The sequence below is a fragment of the Lissotriton vulgaris genome, chromosome 12, assembly GCF_964263255.1.
Source record: "Lissotriton vulgaris chromosome 12, aLisVul1.2, whole genome shotgun sequence".
In the NCBI taxonomy this organism is placed as follows: Eukaryota; Metazoa; Chordata; class Amphibia; order Caudata; family Salamandridae; genus Lissotriton; species Lissotriton vulgaris.
The window spans coordinates 355,442,916-355,464,218 of record NC_141700.1 but is presented as its reverse complement, the minus strand read 5'-3'; the positions used below and the strand labels follow the sequence as shown (position 1 = coordinate 355,464,218).

General features: G+C 41.5%; 1 protein-coding gene across 7 annotated transcripts in view; it reads left to right on the top strand.

Moving 5' to 3' along the window:
- PHKB (phosphorylase kinase regulatory subunit beta) overlaps positions 1–21,303 on the top strand; it is a 1,358,073-nt gene that overhangs the window by 35,911 nt on the left and 1,300,859 nt on the right. The window lies entirely within an intron of this gene.

The window sequence follows — 21,303 nt, the reverse complement described above, 5'->3', positions numbered from 1 at the left end:
TGACAACTTTGTTTCCCAAGAGTAAGAATATATCTCTCAGAGTCTCAGATACAATAGATAAGTATTTCACTCGGTCAATCGTGCATGCTTCATTTCTACAGAGTTGCAGAGAAATAGTGAGATTGGTGTTTTCAATAAAAAGGATTTATTGAACCGTCTCCTTTTTCATGCAAGAGAGGTGAACTGCTACAAACGTTATGCAGACTGCAAAGTATAATGCGTACAGCGTAAACAGTTATATGAAATAATACCGTAAGAGCATTGTATGGTTTCTAAGCCATGTAAAAATACATACATGAATAACATTGACTAAAATGCTCAACTGGTGCTTCTAAAGTAAGTCTACCCCACTGTACCTAACCTAGATCTAGTACGAGGGAAAAAGTAAATATTGTGTAGCATAGTTTTAGTTTTTGTCAAGAATCAACCAAAGGTTTCTCACGGTTCTAATCAGCTCCATACCTTGTTAGAATGAAGGAGGTCTGGTATCTCTGTCTCGGGACTCTATTTCCCAACACCCCGCAAGGGGAGCCGGAAACACTGGAGCTGGATTCTCGGTAGGAGAAGGGCAGCTTCCTGAACAGTGCGTGAGCTGGAGAGTCTGCTTTCTTCTGCACACCCTAGAGCAACAGCCACTGTCACTGAAATCACAGGACTCTTGAGAAGAGACGGCTCTAGGGCGTTGCAAATGGCCTGACTCGACGGGAGCTGACCTTGAGTAGGGGCGTCAGCAACAATAATAATGTCATGATAACTCCGGTGATTAATGTTCTTCCTAGAGAGAAATCTGAGTTTTGTTTAGCGGAGGTTTTGACTAATAGAAAGGTAGCGCAGAGGCTTAATGTGCCTGATACAAAGTACATGTACCATGCAGATCACAAAGTGCACATAATGTGAATAGGTCAGTGGGTTACTGCTTTTGTCACAGAGATACTTTTGTTACTTGCAGTTTCTAAGTTAAAATCCTAACAGAACAGTTAGCTAATAACTGTCATTTAAGAGCTGCATGCAAGATATACATTCGAGAGTTTTTTCCCCCTCCAGTCTTTGATTATCTTAATGTTGAAATAAGTGTTCATTTGGATAGAAATCAATGTTGATTATTAAAGAGCACCCCCAACCATGGTATTATTTTTTAAATTCTGAGTTTGTGTTTCTCCAGATCAATCACTATTAAACTATATTGCCACTAGTATGGTTGTAATGTGGCTCCTACAGCTTGTAGTCCGTCTTATGTAGCATTTCCTATACAGTGAATTACACATGTATATTTGATTGGCTCGATGTAAAGTGCTCTGACACCCTACACTGGTATGCGTGGCTCTGTAAATCAAATTAAATGCATCTGAGAGAGAGTGTGGTTATGGAGACTAGAAGGCACTGTTAAAGGGTGGTAGTGAGCGAATCTGTGGCTGAGGTGGTCATTGGAGACCCCAATACACTATGTTGCACAGGGAGCCACCAGCGCTAAAGCCCTCCCTGCCCTCGAGGCCAAACTGCCTCACCCATTGGTGCCTCCATTGGCCTTGTTTCAGCAGTAGTAGCTGCAACTCACCAGGGATCAGCAATGCAGGATTTGCACGTACACCAAACTAAGTCTGCAAATATCAGTCTCTGCTCCAAACAGAAGCACTTTTAACATGTGCTGCATGCTATGGGGAATTATGCACCAAAAGAGGAAAAAAATATGCTGCAGTGTTGACTAAATTGTGCAGCAAAAACAAAGGCTGCAGCCTAATGCAGTATGTTTTCTTTATATTTTGACATTTTTACACCTACGAACAGTCTCTGGAAAGATTTTTCCTTATCACCAATGCAACTTTAGTAACTTTTGATCCGTTTGAGCTACAAGTTAAAAATTTCAGATTAAGCAGCAGATGTATTATATGACAGAGGCATAATTGTATAGAAAAAATGTGCAAAACTAGGATATTTTGCCATTTATGTTTCAACGGCTCTTGTGGAAAAAGGGAGAAGAAGTGCTCCATGGCTCGGAGAGATATGTCTTGTGCTTCCACTTTTAACAGTATTTGGGAAATTCTGTGATCAGAAACATATCCCACTTTGTGAATGTACTTTAATGTCACTAACACATATTAAACCCTTAAAGAATCATATGCATCCATTGATTGAATTAAATAACATAATAAGCTTAAACTGGTCAGTGAAATGACAAATACTAAACATTTGAATGTTTTGTGCATTCTAGCTATACCTCTGACTCCACTCACTGATCCCATCCTTGAGTTATTCCCGTCCTCTGATTTTCTGCCCACAGTTCCCCTATTTTCTCCGACCTCCACCACTGGTTAGAAGTATGGGTTGAGGCAGTGTCACCAAGGAGTGAGTCACTTTTGTGACCTAGAAAGCAGCTTTACATAGTTATTGGTGCAGGTTGCTTTTTTGATCTATTACATGAGTATGCTACATCTGTAGAGTTTTGCCATTAACTCTGGATGGGGTTCTAAAATAAGTGAAGAGGAGAAGTTAGAGGAAGAAGGCAAAGAAGGAAATCAAAAAGTGTGTGTCTGTGTGTGTCTGTGTGTGTCTGTGTGTGTGTGTGTGTGTGTGTGTGTGTATATATATTTCCCGAAAGACTGGCGCCTCCTGGTAACTGGGCACTGCAAAAGCTGATGCCGATGCGGTGAGGTTGTTTTGGCAGTATCACTTTGTAAATGGGTCCCCCTCAACCCCAAGTTTGTGCCATATTTTTATTGGACTCAATTCATGCTGTCTGTCGCCATCGGATACATTGACATTTGCCTCTGCTACACGCAAATCGGACATTGATTCTGAGGCTGTTCACATTATAGCATAACCAGTGAAACTGACCTAGCAGTACGATCATATGGTGATGATTGCTGCTTCACTATTGACTATTTTGGGGCATTATGGGTCCCGAGGGGTTTCACAGCACGTGCTTGTAATTTGACTTTGAGTTCTAACATTACTCTCAGTCATGTACTTGGCCCCCAGGTGAAACTTCCAGTTTTCTGTTCCCGGTGCCTCAGGATGTTTGAAGATAATGACTGTGTAACATGGAAGGAATATGATTTATTTTGCAAAAGGTCATACTGTGGCGGATGTGTCATCAGCTCGGGTGAGCTAAAACCGGCACTTTGGCAGTCTCTAGTTCGCTATAATTAGTGACATCTGGAAGCATTCATTTTAAAAGTACGTTTTATATAATTTGATAAAATTGGCAACACAGGATTTAGAGTTTGGCAGTGCATATGTTAAAAGCCAGTTTCCCAATGTGACAGATGCTTTTATAATTCACATGTATATTTTGTTACCTAAAATGTTAGCTACACGATATTTCCAGCTGAACTTATATTTGTATTATGCAATGCATTTAATCTGCTTATATTTTACCTAACAGGCTGGTTTTAGCTGTAGAAAACTGTTTTGTAGCATTCTGGGTCATACGCTGTTCGCATACACGAGAGTATGCTTTCTATGTTTACTCAATGGTCTTATGGGAAGGGCTATTTATTTTGCATGTACTCTGGCGCCAAACCAGATTGACAAAGGCTTCTTGAAAGACGAAACGAGTCTCTCCTGACCCCTGGGATTGAGGGCAACCTGGCAGAATAAAATAATGCTGAATCTTAAAACACCTCGAGTCCGTACCATTCTTCCATGGAGTTCCTGTGGGAGCTGGTCTTTTTTGTATATGTGTGTATATATATATATATATATATATATATATATATATATATATATATATATATACACACACACACAGTTCCACAATGCTCCAAGCTTTAGGATGCACTCCCCATCTGCAAACCTCCGGTATGTTGGGCTGCAACAAAGACCAACATTGCATGAGTTCAAATATTATGCCTTACGCGTTTCAGACAATCATTCTGTCCTTGGTCACAGGCTGAGTGGCAGCAAATAAATGGCAGAGACTAAGCATCACATCACCAGTTTTCTTCATTGCCCACAGCTGGGGGGCTCACATGATCAAAAAGTTGCCTTCTGGGATACGTAGTCTCTATAGCACCAGAGTTCGTAATAAGGACTCACGCTGTCCTCTCCAAATTACAAAAAACAATATCGCCATTAGTGGGCTTCTCATGTATTGAAGCCTCCGTTGCACAAAGTAAACGCCCAGCAGAAAGGCCGATGTCAAGGCTCCTCATTTAGGGCCCGCCGGGCTGCTGTAACTCCATGCGGTGGTGCAATCCCCCCGGCAGAGCAGCCGGGTTTTTAATACAGCTCCACAATGCTCCAAGCTTTAGGATGCACTCCCCATCTGTAAACCTTCGGTATATTGGGCTGCAACAAAGACCAACATTGCATGAGTTCAAATATTATGCCTTACGCGTTTCAGACAATCATTCTGTCCTTGGTCACAGGCTGAGTGGCAGCATATAAATGGCAGAGACTAAGCATCACATCACCAGTTTCTTTTATTGCCCACAGCTGGGGGGCTCACATGATCAAAAAGTTGCCTTCTGGGATACGTAGTCTCTATAGCACCAGAGTTCGTAATAAGGACTCCCGCTGTCATCTCCAAATTACAAAAAACAATATAATAATATTTGCTGAATTGGTTGTTGTAACTGGTATGGGTATCTCCATTTTTTTGAAAATGTTAGTTTCTATTTTTGAATATGTGTTTCAAGGGTTACATTACACTGAAAGGAGGTCTGTCAGTCTGTCACAAGGATGGTGTCATCAGTGATGACATGAGTGATGTCACTGACCATGTTATGAGTGATGTAATATGTGACGTCATCAGCAGTGCATTGCAGGCGCGCAAGTTATAGTGAGTCCAACTAACTATAACGTGGGAATTTCAATGGTTTTATGTCAGTAAAATTTCCAGCTAACTATAACTGGTGTAAAACCTATGGTTTTTTCAGTGAAAATATATATATATATATATATATATAATATTTCGTGAAGTTCAATGCAAGCGTAGCAAAAGCGCAACAACACCACGCCACGCCACACAGAAAGATCGAGTAAAGCCACAGACTCCGTGCTCCTGTTGTTAGTGCATTTATTCGTGGAGAATAAACAGCCCACCAGTCGCCATGACGCCTATATATATATATATATATATATATATATATATATATATATAATATTTTTTATATTTTCCACAATTTTATACATAAGTGTAAACTTTCCTTGTTTGTGTAGTTTCCCATATAAAATGTGTATCAAATACATTTAGGATCTTTCGTGTAAACGGGCTGCAGACGGTCTTGTTGCTACACGCTCTTGTCCGTGCAGTTACTGTCCTTCTTCTATCACAAGGTGTTATATTTTATTATATTTCATTGACATTTTAGAGCTGGGTGGATGGATGACTTAAAAGTCACATTTGTCTGCAGGCAAAAATAAATCAATATTTTGGCCTTTGCTTGCAATTTACGGTCTACTTCAGCATTTCACATTCTCTGACATCCACGGATTTCATTTCGGATACATCCATTAAAGGAGTGTTGTAGTGGTCGTCATGAAAGACTGTCTGAGTCTCTACTGTGATTGAACGATAATGGCCCATGGAATTCAAGAAAGCAGTCCCTTACTGTCGACCAATATGTCTGCTGATAATGGAGATTTTCAGTGACGAGAATGTAACAAAATCACGGGGAGTAGTCTTGATTGAAACATTCAAGCACTAAGCCTAGGTTGACTTAGAGCTTTTTGAATGATGGGAAACGATCTAAATCAGCAATTACAGAGGACCTTTCTGCAATGCCACATTACTCTTCATTTAGGCAGCAGATGGCACATCAGTACTGAAGGGCAATGAAGAGAACTGATGGAAAACATAATGTGGTGATTCTATAAACCTGTCAGCTGTGGTTTTTGTTTATTTATTTTTTGAGTCTCACATCTAAACGGACACAATTCAATCTTCTGCTAATCGGTTATGATATGTAAAAACATCTTTTTTTAAATATTTGTCAGAAATATATACATTGGTACAGCTTGCTCTATTAATGGTGTAACTGATGTAAAGTCCCTCTTTCTCTGGTGCTAGGGCCACTGCCTTGGAAATGATTGCACTGCCGAAACGTTTATGTATATTCCAAAATGCCCCATGCTAGGAGAAGAATACTTTTTCAGACAAATGGAAGCACTAGTGCATACCCTCATATAGGATGAAAAGTCCCATCATATAGCACTAATTGCCCTGCTAAGAGGAATATATGATGGGGAACTAGCGCTACAAGACATTATGTGACATTATTGAGTGTCTCAGGTAGTTGTGGTGAACGAGTGAGCGTTGGCCTCCGACAAGAACCTTTCCTAACTATTGACTGTCTTGCTATGGGGCAAAAAGGATATGTCCAGGCTCTTTATTATATAGGTCCCTAGTATACTAATCTACCAGCACCTACTAGGAGTGTAATAAAGATATGGGAATCTCCATTGGTGTCTGCAGTGGAAGAATATCCCCACAAGAAACGCCACCATCGTATGGTTAACTTCTGCGCCTAAAACTAAGATTTGTAATGTTCTGCACAACTTAGAGATCGACAGAAGAAGCACTGGGATACTGAGCTAGGTCCCCAGAGCAAACTCTGGGTCTGGTTCATGGAGCTTCACAAAACATTTTTGAACTGGCTTCTGTGACTTTTAAATGCAGATGTCTGAGCAGAGCTCACCACACCTTTTTACCAGATTGTTTTCTGGTTCCATTTATGTCTCCAGGTCCTGTACATCTTTTAATGATGCTGATTGTACTGCGTATTAGAGTGATAACTACAGTTTCTACATGCCCATGAATTAGCACGTAAATTAACTGAAGTAGATAGAACCAAAAGACTGCAGTTTGTCAACTGGAAACTCCCCTCCTTCCACTAATATTCCAAACTCAGTTGGTGCATTTGTCTAATAGGAGAGTTTCCTTAAGCTGTGGAATCTTAGAGCAGACACACTAAGAGCCTCATTACGATATCGGTCAGAAAGCCTCCGAACGACAGTCTGATTCTCCTAGACTGCGTCAGAACCCATCCGCCGACTCAGTCGGAAACATTTCCAACTGACCTATTACGATGCTCAGGGTTGGAAGGGGAACGGTTCAGTCATTCCGAATCTGTTCCGACTGGCATTCAGAGAATCCGAGTCGGTTGGAGCCGATTCCGACCGACCGATTGGGATGTCTGATTCCCACAGCCTTTCCGACTCCTTTTGTCCGACACGAAAAGGCTGTCGGAAACTGACTTTGAGGGCCCCTAGCAGGCCCCCCTCTTCAGCCGGAGTTTTCCGGTTTGGGCTCGAGGGGCTAGCCGAGGGACCCCCCCTGTAAAACCATGCACAGTGTGGCAGGCACCATGGTGTGCACGCAACAGGGTGCAAGGTTCTCAGCAGACACCCATTTTCCCCATAGGAGCCAGTGATGTCGGTCAGAACACAGGCTCCCATTGAAGTCAAAGGAAGTCCTAAACGGTGTTCGAAAGCATCATAATCGCTCCAGCGGAACAGCAGACCGCGAGTCGATTGGAATTCATTGGACAAGGAGTTGTGCTGTTTAGTTTTCGACCACATCGTAATCCGGCCCCAAGTTGTGATTAAGTGGTGAGAAGTGATGGTCAAGTGAAAGACTGAAGAAGGCAGAGACCAGTTCTCAGGTGGTTATACAAAAATCTTTGATCATTGTACAATTATTAGTTTAGTCAAATTCCATCTCGTGTTCAGTCTTGAGCACCAGCACATGTAATTTGTAACCCAGGTGTGCATAGGAATTTGATTACCATCACGAGTCCATGAAAAACCTTTGCAGTGTAGCTGTGCCCCAGATAAGATTTTCTCAAATGGTAGCAGGGGATAGGTGTCAGAGTACGGAAAGCTTGCCGATTTGCTTTGTGCAAATGGGCAAGCCAAGCGGCAAACCATGATTCACATGCTTATAAGGGTATGCAAGTAAGACCTTCAACCATTTCAAAGTATCTCTGATTTCTGACATATAGTCCCATTGTGTTAAGCACTGGATACACTTCATATTTCCATTATATGTACATGCAGAACCTACTGTACTAACTTCCCCGTTGTTTTTTTTGTTTTGTGTTGGATTGACACTTTTGTGCTTTACTCTACTTTTTTTTTTTGTATTGGGGGTAATGAATGCTATTGGAGTAGTAGCTCATGAACCTTATTCAGAGTGGTAGTATAATTTAGGTGAAACCACACTACAAAATTAGTTGATATGGATCCCCCGGTATCTAATATGGCAAGTGGGAGAATAATGTGACCTAATTTCAGCGGGAAGAACAAACTGGGTACTTGAGGAGCAGAGCTTCAGACTTGGTTAATTTTGTACCCGCTGATATCCGTGAATTCTTGGCAAGTTAATTTGCGATGTTTTGCTCCTCAGCTGCCAGATATAATATCCCATTGTCCCCAAAGAGTTTTATTTTTGCTGCATCTTTGATTGAGGCCCTGATTCACACACCTTACCTCGATGCAAAGGCCAGAAACTCGATGAATAGAGCAAAAAGAACGGGTGACCTAGGTTTACATTTTTTTTTATTTCTTTGGTTTAAGCATCAGGGTACTGGAGCTCCTAGAGGAGTGGGTACATCCTGAAAGAACTAGCTTATTTGCAAGGTACAGAGGAGTGTTGAAATGAAGTGCTTTCTTGGTCATACAGGCAGGTTTTAGTTGTAGAGTGAAAAATTATGAGAGAGGACCCCACACGTTCCAGGGAACAGGGTACTATTAACATTTAAGTCAAAGGGCTATCCCTGGAAAGGTTCGTAGACAAAGGAGCTACTTCCTAAGTGTCGTACTCTATTCTCACTCACTCACCGCACACACGGAATAACTCGTCTAAATCACTGGTCACAGACTAGAACGTAACGTATTACAGTCTTTTTTATTTAAAATATACACTTGTTAAAAAATCAGAGAGGATTCTGTCAAACTACTGACTACATCTAATCAGAGACATCTCATAATATAAAAAACAATGTTTAAAAACAAAGCATAATACAATTACGTATGTATAACCTATTAAAAAAACAATACATATATATAACACATTTAAAAATTGGAAGCAAAATACATTAATTTCAAGCCACAAGAATAATCATACAATATATCATCAATCAATGAGACAGAACATACAACATAACCCCCTAGTTTCAGTAGAGCACTTGATATTGCTACAGATTGATTGATTCAATAACCTTCACATAAATGCATGGGGATTTCCAGTATTTTTCAATGCTATATCTCTAGGATCCACTAGGTTTTTTTTAATTCTGTACATAAAAAGTGCGTCGACGCGTTTCGGTGTTGTAGCCCGTGGATTTGGTCACACCTTCACCAGGACAGTATTTTTGTTTGGGGTCATCAGGTTCAACCGACCATTTCCTTTCTGTATATCAGAAAAGCATCAATGAGTGTGTATTTATGATTAAATATCAACACCACAAAATAGTATAACAATCCCTGGTTTAGATCTGGCATACAATCATAATTCTTGCCCTCAGTGCTTTAGATACATCAATTGTATCCCTTTACCGTAACATTTAGCTTTCTCTTACATCTTTATTTCATTACATTTTGTTCGGGGTTTCCTGATATCTAGTCCCTCCGTTACTTAATAGTAGGTGACCAGTTTGGAATTCTCTCACTCGTTCGTTCTTTTCCAATTTGTTTGCGATCTCCTGGTTTCTAATCCCTCCACTCTACTATTATAAATGCCCAGCATTCATACACCTCTCAGGCCCACTACGTTCATATATACTGACCTCTAGGATCTGTGGTGTAGTTCTTTATATTTAAAGCTTCTCGCATTCCATCATCAAATAATCTCATTTATTGAGTAAAAAATATATAGAATCTAAAAAGGGGAGGGATCTATTAGTACTCTCCCTATTAGTGCTCAATCACATATTATTGGGAGGAAATTCCATTATACCTTTTCTTTTTTGTGGATAGAGACTGAATTTGCAGATCTTTAGTCTTTTTGGCTCCTACCGACCGCTAGTTGAGTCTTTCGGTTTGCCTCGATCTCTACATTATCATGTAGGTTCCTATGCTGGGTATAAGGGAAAGTGCTAATAGTATTTATTGTCCTACACCTTCCTTCCAACTACTTGGTCTTCTATCTTTGTCCCTGTCTTACCTTAAATAGTTTAAGACACCTCCTTCCCCGTGGTTTCACTATTTTTCTGGATCGCCGCTTGCGTCCTAGTGCAGAATTATAGAACTCGATGGTTTCTATAAAGGAGAGACAGAGTGTGCCACTATTTATCAATTAACTCTAGTTCATACATACAGAGAGGACATAGTGGAAACACAACGAACGTTAATAGGAGATAAGGCAGTAGGAAACCACAGATGCGGATCGTGTAGTGTCTGCAACCTATGCTTAGTGACCAAGGAGGTCTGTCTTAACTCGGCGACACATAAGATAACCACCCTAAACAACTGCAGGAGCAAGAACCTGGTGTACCTGATCCTGTGCCCCTGTGGTAAAGGTTACATAGGGGAAACAGGCAGGGAATTGAGGGTTCGAATAGGTGAGCACAAATCTGCCATTAGACTAAACAAGGAGAATGCACCTCTAGTAAGTCATTGGCAAGAGAAAAAACATAATGAGTCAGACATTAAATGGGTAATCCTGGAAAAAATTAAAGAACAGACCAGAATGGGTAACAGCACGAAGAGACGCAAACAACAAGAACAGTGGTTTATGATAAAATTCAATACAATAAAAAATGGGCTAAATTCAAGAGAAGACTGGGATGCTCTAATTTAAGGTAGCTATAGAATAACTAAATAGTTGTTCACCGGTTAACAACTTCTTGAATCAGCTATGGAAACAATATTGTAGCACCCCAAAAAAAGACTATGGATGTGCAGTTAATAACATCTCCCAATTTGGCAGGCTTAGAACAATAAATGTAACTATAATGCAAAACTGAGAATAAGGTGAAACTAAAATATGCAGAATGCTCAGTGTCCACCAAAATATGAAATATATTGTCCAGAGACACGGGAGGACGAGTCGTCCCAAGAAACAGATAAGATTACCATAAATCAGAGGTCTTCAAACTTTTGATGCCGAGACCCCCTTGTAAAACCTTTTTAGGCGTAAGGACCCCCTTCCGACAAAAGTTTCTAGAAACTGGTACTCCTCATCATCAACTATTGACAACCATAAATGCGCCTGTTAGACCTCATCACATCCGTCCATCATTCATCCACCACCACTTTCACACATCCATCCATCCACCCTTTAATCCTTCCATCCATACATCCATCATTCATCCATCCACCCTTTCATTCATCCATCCACTCTTTCATTCATCCATCCACTCATCATTCATCCACCCACCTTTTCACACATCCATCCATACATCCATCATCCATCCATTCACCCATCCTTTACCCATCCACCCATTCTTTACCCATCCACCCTTCCTTCCATCCACCCATCATTCATCCACCCACCTTTCCACACATCCATCCATCATTCATCCATGCAACCTTTTATCCATTCATACATCCATCCACCCTTTCATCCTCCCATCCATCCTTCATCCATCCACCCTTTCATCCTCCCATCCATACATCCATCCTTCATCCATCCACCCTTTCATCCCCCATCCATACATCCATCCTTCATCCATCCACCCTTTCATCCATACATCCATCCACCCATCATTCACCCCCCACCTTTTCACACATCCATCCATCCATGCATCATTCATCCATGCAACCTTTTATCCATCCATGCATCTATCCACCCTTTCATCCTCCCATCCATACATCCATCCTTCATCCATCCACCCTTTCATCCTTCCATCCATACATCCATCATTCATCCACCCTTTCATCCATCTAACCTTTCATCCATCTAACCTTTCATCCATCTATCCTTCCATCCATCCACCCTTTCATCCTTCCATCCATACATCCATCATTCATCCATCCACCCTTCATTCATCCACCCATCTTTTTACACATCCATCATCCATCCACCCTTTCATCCATCCATCCTTCATCCGTCCACCCTTTCATCCTTCCATCCATCATTCATCCATCCGCCCTTTCATCCATCCATTCACCCATCATTCATCCACCCATCTTTTTACACATCCATCCATCATTCATCCATCCACCCTTTCATCCATCTATCCTTCCATCCTTCCATCCACCCTTTCATCCTTCCATCCATCCATACATCCATCATTCATCCATCCATCCACCCTTTCATTCTTCCATCCATACATCTATCCTTCACCAATCTATCCTTCTCCCATCCACCCTTTCATCCATACATCCATCATTCATCCGTCCACTCATCATTTATCCACCCACCTTTTCACACATCCATCCATTCTTCAGCCTTTCATCCATCCATCCACTCATCATTCATCCACCCACCCTTTCACACATCCATCCATCCTTCAGCCTAACATCATCCATCCACCCATCATTCATCCACCCACCCTTTCACACATCATCCATCCTTCAACCTAACATCCACCCACCCTTTCACACATCCATCCATCCTTTCACACATCCAGCCATCCTTCAGCCTAACAGCCATCCATCCACCCATCATTCATCCACCCACCTGTTCTGTGCCTCTCTCATGGGGGAATCGGTATCTCTCTGCGTCGTCTTCCTTCTTTCCCGCTCATGGGAGGGCATCTCTGTGCCTCCCTGCTGGGGGCGGGGGACGTGTCACGGGACCCACAGCTCCAGGTGCGCAACATCCATTGAACTTAAAGGGCTACACTACAGCGACTGCCCCAGCCCCCCACACCCCCTGCCGCCCCCCCAGCTCCCCCCAGCACGTGTATGTGAGCCCGGCTGTAACAGCTTCAGGGACACATACAGTCACACCCAAGTACTTGACAGGTCTTTAAAAGACCTTTTACTTGTTTGAGTCGTTGATGTTTTTCACACCTCGGTGTGAATTAGGCCTCCTGTGAGCACCCTCGTTCAGCCCAATGCCAGGAACTGCACTCTGCAGAATCTGCGACCCCATTTCCAGGACTTCACGACCCCCCTGGGGGTCGCGCCCCACAGATTGAAGACCGCTGCCATAAATAGTAGAATCGTAAGATGGGTGCTAGAACAGAAACGCAGTTATCAATCATAAACATACGCAAAGGGACGGTGAAACTAAATATTAAACATAAATGGTGTTAACCGTGTGGAAATGCCCGAGTTACACTTAGGAGATACTCTTTTCATTAATATAGTGCGACAATGGAAAATTAAACACTTAATATGAATGTTGTAAATTTCGTGTACTTTCCTATAAAATACTCTGAAGACGCGGCACCAACTAAAAGTCAATATTCGAACGGTTTTAGGGATCACTCCCGATGCTCGGAACCGTTTGTGCCATGTTTTTCTATGTTTTTCTATTTCTACAAATACACACATATATAGAGTTAAGATGGCTGCCACGAAATAGAGGAAAAGGAATGTCCTACACGCATGCGCGAGGGTATACTAACAAACAAGTACTCCGCAGCTGTAAATAACGAAAAGAGAATGATATAAATAGAAGAGGGGGATGACCGGGTAAAACTCAACCAGCGAGACGAGACGTACCCGTGGGACGGAAGATCTTTGAAATTAATAGGTGAGCCATGGGACGGTAACAGATTCTTGAGGGGGGCGTTATACACCCAGGAGGGAACCGCTCGACTTAAAGATAGAGGGATGGTGATTAGATTTCCCCGTGACTAGATCCCTTTGATTTAAAAAAATCACGGTACCATCGGGTAGGCTAGTCCGACTACATTGGGTAAAATGAGACAAACATAGGAGAACATCTGTGAATAGCTGTACACATCGTAATTGGATTACCGCGGTAATAGTGGGGAAGGTGTCTATGCCACACTGGGTTTGTTGATAGATACACGGTTGTAACCAGAGATAATTGATACATAGTGGCACACTCTGTCTCTCCTTTATAGAAACCATCGAGTTCTATAATTCTGCACTAGGACGCAAGCTGCGATCCAGAAACCTAGTGAAACCACGGGGAAGGAGGTGTCTCAAACTATTTAAGGTAAGACAGGGACAAAGATAGAAGACCAAGTAGTTGGAAGGAAGGTGTAGGACAATAAATAATATTAGCACTTTCCCTTACACCCCGAATAGGAACCTACATGATAATTTAGAGATCGAGGCAAACCGAAAGACTGAACTTGCGGTCGGTAGGAGCCAAAAAGACTAAAGATCTGCAAATTCAGTCTCTGTCCACAAAAAAGAAAAGGTATAATGGAATTTCCTCCCAATAATATGTGATTTAGCACTAATAGGGAGAGTGCATATCGACTAATAGATCCCTCCCCTTTTCTGATTCCTTCCCTTTTTAGATTCTATATATTTTTTACTCAATAAATGAGATTATTTGATGATGGAATGCGAGAAGCTTTAAATATAAAGAACTACACCACAGATCCTAGAGGTCAGTATATATGAACGTAGTGGGCCTGAGAGGTGTATGAATGCTGGGCATTTATAATAGTAGAGTGGAAGGATTAGAAACCAGGAGATCGCGAACAAATTGGAAAAGAACGAACGAGTGAGAGAATTGCAAACCGGTCACCCACTATTAAGTAACGGAGGGACTAGATATCAGGAAACCCCGAACAAAATGTAATGAAATAAAGATGTAAGAGAAAGCTAAATGTTACGGTAAAGGGATACAATTGATGCATCTAAAGCACTGAGGGCACTGAGGGCAAGAATTATGATTGTATGCTAGATCTAAACCAGGGATTGTTATACTATTTTGTGGTGTTGATATTTAATCATAAATACACACTCATTGATGCTTTTCTAATATACAGAAAGGAAATTGTCGGTTGAACCTGATGACCCTAAACAAAAATACTGTCCTGATGAAGGTGTGACCATATCCACGGGCTACAACACCGAAACGCGTCGACGCACTTTTTTGTACGGAATTCAAAAAAACCTAGGGGATCCTAGAGATATAGCATTGAAAAATACTGGAAATCCCCATGCATTTATGTGAAGGTTATTGAATCAATCAATCTGTATCAATATCAAGTGCTCTACTGAAACTAGGGGGTTATTTTGTATGATCTGTCTCATTGATTGATTGATGATATATTGTATGATTATTCTTGTGGCTTGAAATTAATGTATTTTGCTTCCAATTTTTAAATGTTATATATATATATATGTATTGTTTTTTTGAATAGGTTATACATACGTAATTGTATTATGCTTTGTTTTTAAACATTGTTTTTTTTATATTATGAGATGCCTCTGATTAGATGTAGTAGTTTTCGACAGAATCCTCACTGATTTTTTAACAAGTATATATTTTAAATAAAAAAGACTGTAATATGTTACGTTCTAGTCTGTGACCAGTGATTTAGACGAGTTATTCAGTGTGTGCGGTGAGTGAGTGAGAATAGAGTACGACACTTAGGAAGTAGCTCCTTTGTCTACGAACCTTTCCAGGGATAGCCCTTTGACTTAAAGGTTTAGTTGTATCCTTGCCTCAAATGGTAGCCAATTTAGAGATTTCAAATCCAGCGAAATGAGGTTGGCTTTCTTGAAACCAGTGATGATCGTAGCAGCTGCATTCAGTGAAGCCCTGAGAGGGGCCAGCCTGTACCTTGGTAGACCACAGAGGGTTGCCCTGCCATATTCAAGTCGAGGGATAACTAATGCTTGCACAGTAGATTTGAAGTCATCAGGGGGAAGGAAGGGTTTTAGTTTCCTAAGAATGTTCAATTGAAAGTTCGCTCCTTTTGGTAGATGCGCTGATGTGCTCTTGCATGCTCAAGTTCTTATCCAGCACTATTGCCAGAGATCTCATAGAATCAATGATATGTGGTGTGCATTTAAGAGCAGAGAGCTTTTTCATACATTTCTTCACAATGAGTGCTTGCTTGGGAGGTGAGATAAGAAGGAATTCCATTTTGAGGCCTTTCAGTTTGAGATGGTTAATGGCTAATCAGTTTTGGGTTTTGTGCAGGGTTCCATTGAGTGTCTTGAGGTCGTCCGGTGAAGACATTTTCACGTACAGCTGAGTGTCATCCGCATACATGTGATAATGTATGTTAGATGCTTTTGAGGATTTCAGTAAGAGGTTCAATGAATAGGTTGAAAAGAGTGGGAGAGAGATGACCCTTGGGAAATTTCCAGAGTGCAAGGACTGGAATTGGAGAGGGTTTGATTGGTTTGAACTCTTTAAGTTCTGTTATGGAGAACAGTGGCAAACCATTTTAGTACTAAGCTAGAGAACCCCATCCTATGTTCCAAAAGATTCAGGAGGTTATCATGTTTGACAGTGTCAAAAGCTGATGAGAGGTCAAGTAAGATTAAAAGGCAGGATTTGTTCTGGTCAAGCATTATAAGAGCATCGTCAACTATGTGTGATGGCTGTTTTGGTGCTGTGGCCCTGATGAAAGCCCCAATTAAATTGATCCAGCAGTTGGAAATCCTCGGTGTCATTACTCCGTTGTACCTAAACACATTTCTCAAGGACATTTGCCAGAGTAGTGGTGTTTGTGATTGGTCAGAAGTTATTCAGATCCTCCGGGTTGGCAGTAGGTTTTTTAAGAATAGGTAGCACCAGACCGGATTTTAAGCAGTCTGGGATCTCATCATGAAGAAGGGATGCATTCTTAATCTTGGGACTAGTGACCTTATCATTTCTTTGAATAAATTAGGGGGAAGGGGATTGTTGAAGTGATTTGAGGGTTTCAGGGTAGAAATAATGTTGTGATTGGATGTTGTTGTTGAAGGGAGAGAATTAACTCCAAACGGCATTGTTTTTTGTAGTGACTTGCAACAAGCTGGGGCTGCAAGGGTAGGGGGTAGTCTTATAAGAGTGGTAGATTGAAGAGGACAGACCTTAGATCATATTCTATCTTGTTAGATTTTTCAAGGAAGAAGGCTGCAAAGTCCTCACAATTTGGTTGTGGACTCGAGAGGAGTGTCGATTGGATGGTAGTGTTGTTGGATTGACGTTTAATCGGATCAAACCATAATTTAGGGCGATTTTTGGCTTTGTCCAGTTTTCTTCTGAAGAAGGACGCTTTTGCCATTCTGATGTTTGTTGTACATACTCCTTCTCAATCTCAGAAGCTTAAGCAGTTCGGTCGATGTAGAGGAGTTCCATGTGCATTCTGCTAATCTCAGGTTGCGTCTGTCTGAGTTTAGGCTGTCATTGAACCATGGCTTGGAATGTTTATTGGCCTTTCTTTTCAGTTGTAGGGGTGCAATTGCATCCAGGACTTTAAACATGGAGTTGTTGTAGTGTTCAGTGAGCTCGTGGGTGTTGCACATGACCGCAGGAGGAAACCGGGACAGATTACAATGAGATATGAGCTCGTTTGCGTTTGTATTTTGCAACAATCTCGTTTCCAGTGTCTGTTTCTTGGGATGGCATCTTTTGGTGTTCCAACGTTCTAATATGAGGAAGGTGATATATGTACGTGGTCCCACCAGTTACAAGGGGTAATCGATTCCAACTGGATGGAGTAGGGGTTGAAGATGATTAGGTCAAGGGTCGAGCCTAAGTTGTGCGTTGATCTGTCACAGTATTGAGTCAAGCTGAGATAGGAGAACCAATATCTGGGGTTACCAAATCGTGTTAATATAGCTAACAGGACCTCCTGTTGAACTAGATCAAAGGTTTTTTCAGCATCTAACATGATATTGGCCGCCTTTATGCGGTTTGCTGAATAGTAATCTATAGCCTATACGAAGATCCTGGAGATAGTAGAAATCAGCCTAGTTAGTAAGAAGCCGCTTTGGTCTACATGAACCAGAATCTCTGCTAGCGTGGCCAGTCTGTTCTTGATGATTTTGGCAACAATTTTATAGTTGCTGTTCAGCAGACTGGTTGGACGGTACGAGTCTAGGTTAGCGAGAGGCTTGTCCTTCTTGAGGAAGCTAAAAATCACAGCTTCCATAAATTAAATGAAGTTCAACATTTTGGACTCTTGGCTTTCAAACTGCTTATAGACTTTGTCGGGTAGAGCTACACTCCCGCAAGCCTTCACATTCGGTGTTTTTTTATTTTTTATTATTGCTTTCCTCACCTCTGCTACTGTAATAGGGGGCAGCAGCAATGACATGCAACTCGCTTGTTCAAACTGATGGCCAAATCGGGTGTAAGAATGTCTCGATACACTCAGGTGGATTTGGTAGCTAGCGGATAAAGGCCTGTGTAATGTTTAAGGGAGATTTGCCAGTGGAGTCGAGCTGAGTGACTACTTTATTCTCTGTTGCATCAAAGATCGCTTTGATAGTATCGTTGTTCTTTCTCTTCTTAACCAACCATGCTAAAAATTCACCTACGTGTTCACTTTCCTCGTAATTTTTCTGAAAGCCTGTTTTTTAGTTGACTATTTCTATGGATTTGTCAATTTTGGCGTGCTTGTACTAGATCTGATTTCTCTTTGTGTACGAAGTATGGAATACGCTAACGTGACCAAATCAAGTTCAGACTGTAAGGACCGGACTTGTGCTTTCTTCTGCTTATTTACTCGTGCCTTAAAAGAGCTCACTCCCCCCCCCCCCCCCCCCCCCCCCCCAAATGAATGCTTTCAACACTCCCCAGATGGCAGAATATGATGCTGTGCCAATATTTGTTAACAAGAAATCATCTATTGCAACACGCATACTCCCAACTCAATTTTCACTAGCTAATCGTGATCTGTTGACACGCAATCTAGGCTTTTCTCCCTATGACCACCACCTGCAGGTCTATGGATCGGGTGGACACTTTCATTCTTACTTGTTGCTCTACATTAGTTCACATTTGTTTCTCCTTTAAATTTCAGTTGCACACCGTGTAATTGGAGAGAGCGGTATTCTTTATTATCCCATTCTGATTATGCTTATCATGTTCATAATCGTCTTTTACTTTTTTTATGAAACATTTATGTGTTTGTTTCCGGAATCATTTTGGTCTTTGCGTGACTTTTATTTGTTTCTGCTCTAGTACATTTCCGATTGAATATTTTGTATTTAAAATGTGTGCGTTGCCCGTTTGACGGTGTAACCATATTCCTTAAATTTGTTTCACAATCCTTTCTCTACTTGCTGCACTCCGGTACACAGCTCTGAATGCAAACAGCTGGGTTTTTGGCTGGAACACTATTCAGTTATATCTTGAAATTTGCTTTAATATAGTTTTCAGTTTAGGCAATTTAAAAGTGTGTGTATATGTATATGTTGTGACCAAGAGCCCGTGAGCTCGAAACGCGTCTGTTTATGCCCTAAAATAAACAATCTTTCCGGTACCTGGTGGTGTGGCTTGTCGCCCTTTTTCCTGAGTTGAAGAGGAATCCGTGGATGTGTGTGTGTGTATATATATATATATATATATATATATATATATATATATATATATATATATATATATATATATATATATAATTTTTTACTTTATTTACCATTTTGGCACATGTTATGTTAATTTCGATTTATATAGCGCCAAATCACCAACAGGTCTCTCAGCACTTGCTTTGGGAACCCGCCCTGGCTTTCCCTGCGAGATAACCCCTACTGGGCATCCCCAAGGTGAAGACCAGGCATCCCATTGCGGTGGGGCCGTAGTGGAGATTAAGCAAGCTATTGCCCAGAGTTGCAGAGTGTGAACCCATGATTTGAGTAGGCACCGAGGCGAGAATTATCGAGTCCGTGGACATTTTTGAGCTCAAGACCATGCCGCGTCGGGAATTGAACCCTGGTCCTTCAGCACAAGCCTCATTCATTGCTTTATTTCATAGCTATCAGCCAAACTGAACAGAGGCAAACATCTGCCTTGGATCACAGTTAATATATATCCTACGTAATAATGGTATATTACACGTTTGTAGTTTCATACAATAAGTATGAGCTTGCCATCATTGATTTCTAGAAGCAGCCTACACTTGTGCACACTTATTTGAAATAAGGAGAAGCTTGATGTATAGGGTATAATCCAGCAGTAATCTTATAAATTAATTTCTTGGTCTAGCATGATCTGGTTAGTCTTACCCATTCTTGAGGTTATTTTTATGATTCGCTGATGCCATATTTCCAATATTTATGTGAAGTACTGGAAATTATAGCCAATGAAACAGAAATGTGCAAATGAATCTAATTTCATATTATAGCTGTCGCAAAGTGAGTGAAAATATTACAAACTCACTCTGGCCTTGAAATTAGATTTCTGGGCCTCGTCTCTTAAACCCAAAGAAGCAGCAAAAGATAGATCCGAATTGCCGACATAGACGAGTGTCCCTTAAAGAATGACAGTCAATTATCGCTACCTGAGGAGATGCAGGTAACGGGGCACGCTGCTACACACACTCTGGGAATGCCCGAGAGTAAGGACCTTTGGGAGGAGTTGACAACACCAGGCTCTTTGAGGTGGCGGCAGACCCCCTGGAGCTCACCCCCAGTCTGACCTTCCTGGGTAACTGGAGAGAGGTGACCCTAGACTGATACACACTTATACTCTGTAATGCAGCACTGCTGGGGCACGTCCAGATGTGATAATGTGCTGGGGGTAGGCGGGGACTCCAGCACTAAGGGACTGGCTATCTAGTGTGAAGTGGTGCAGAATACCAGAGGAACCGATATGCCGAGCGAAGGGTTGCCCCCAGAATTAGGGGGAGAGGACTTAGCCTAAGGGCTAGAGCGGTCTACTTCAAAGCTGGGAAATCAGGTTGGAGTCTTGGCAACAACGCTCAACATCCTGTGATTCTGGGCAAATCACTTAATCTCCACGTGCCTAACAAAAAAAAGAATGTGTCCATCTGTAATGAAACTAGTGCTCATGGAAAGCGCTCTGATACCCGATGTCTAAGGTCTAGTTCGCGCTATATAAAAAGCTTTAAAAAAAAAATACTGAAAAATATGGGACCGAATGACTATCATTTGCTGTTGCATGTGGCCATTCTGAGTCCTGTTAATCCATAGGATCACAATTGACAGCAGCTGTGAAAGTTGGTGGGTCCTCAATGTGCGTGAATTGTGGGGCTCAAATCTCACTTTAGTTTCTGCCCTGGAGCAATTGACTGAAAGAATGTGTTTGTTCTAGAAGGGAGGGAGAGTCCATGCTAAAGGAAATCCTCAGGAGCTGTGGATGTTTTATGCGGCCCATGGCTCTGTATAGGCCTGCTGTTTGTTCGTGGTTGGGCCACAGTGACTATTGTTATTGAAAAGGGAGAAGATCTAAAATAGGAATTGTAAACGAGCCTCTGTGTCTTCAATTTGGGATACATCTGACTAATACCGACCTGAGCATAAACATCATGCTTCAGATGCATCCTCTAATTTTGGCACTTCGCGATATAAGCTCCATGG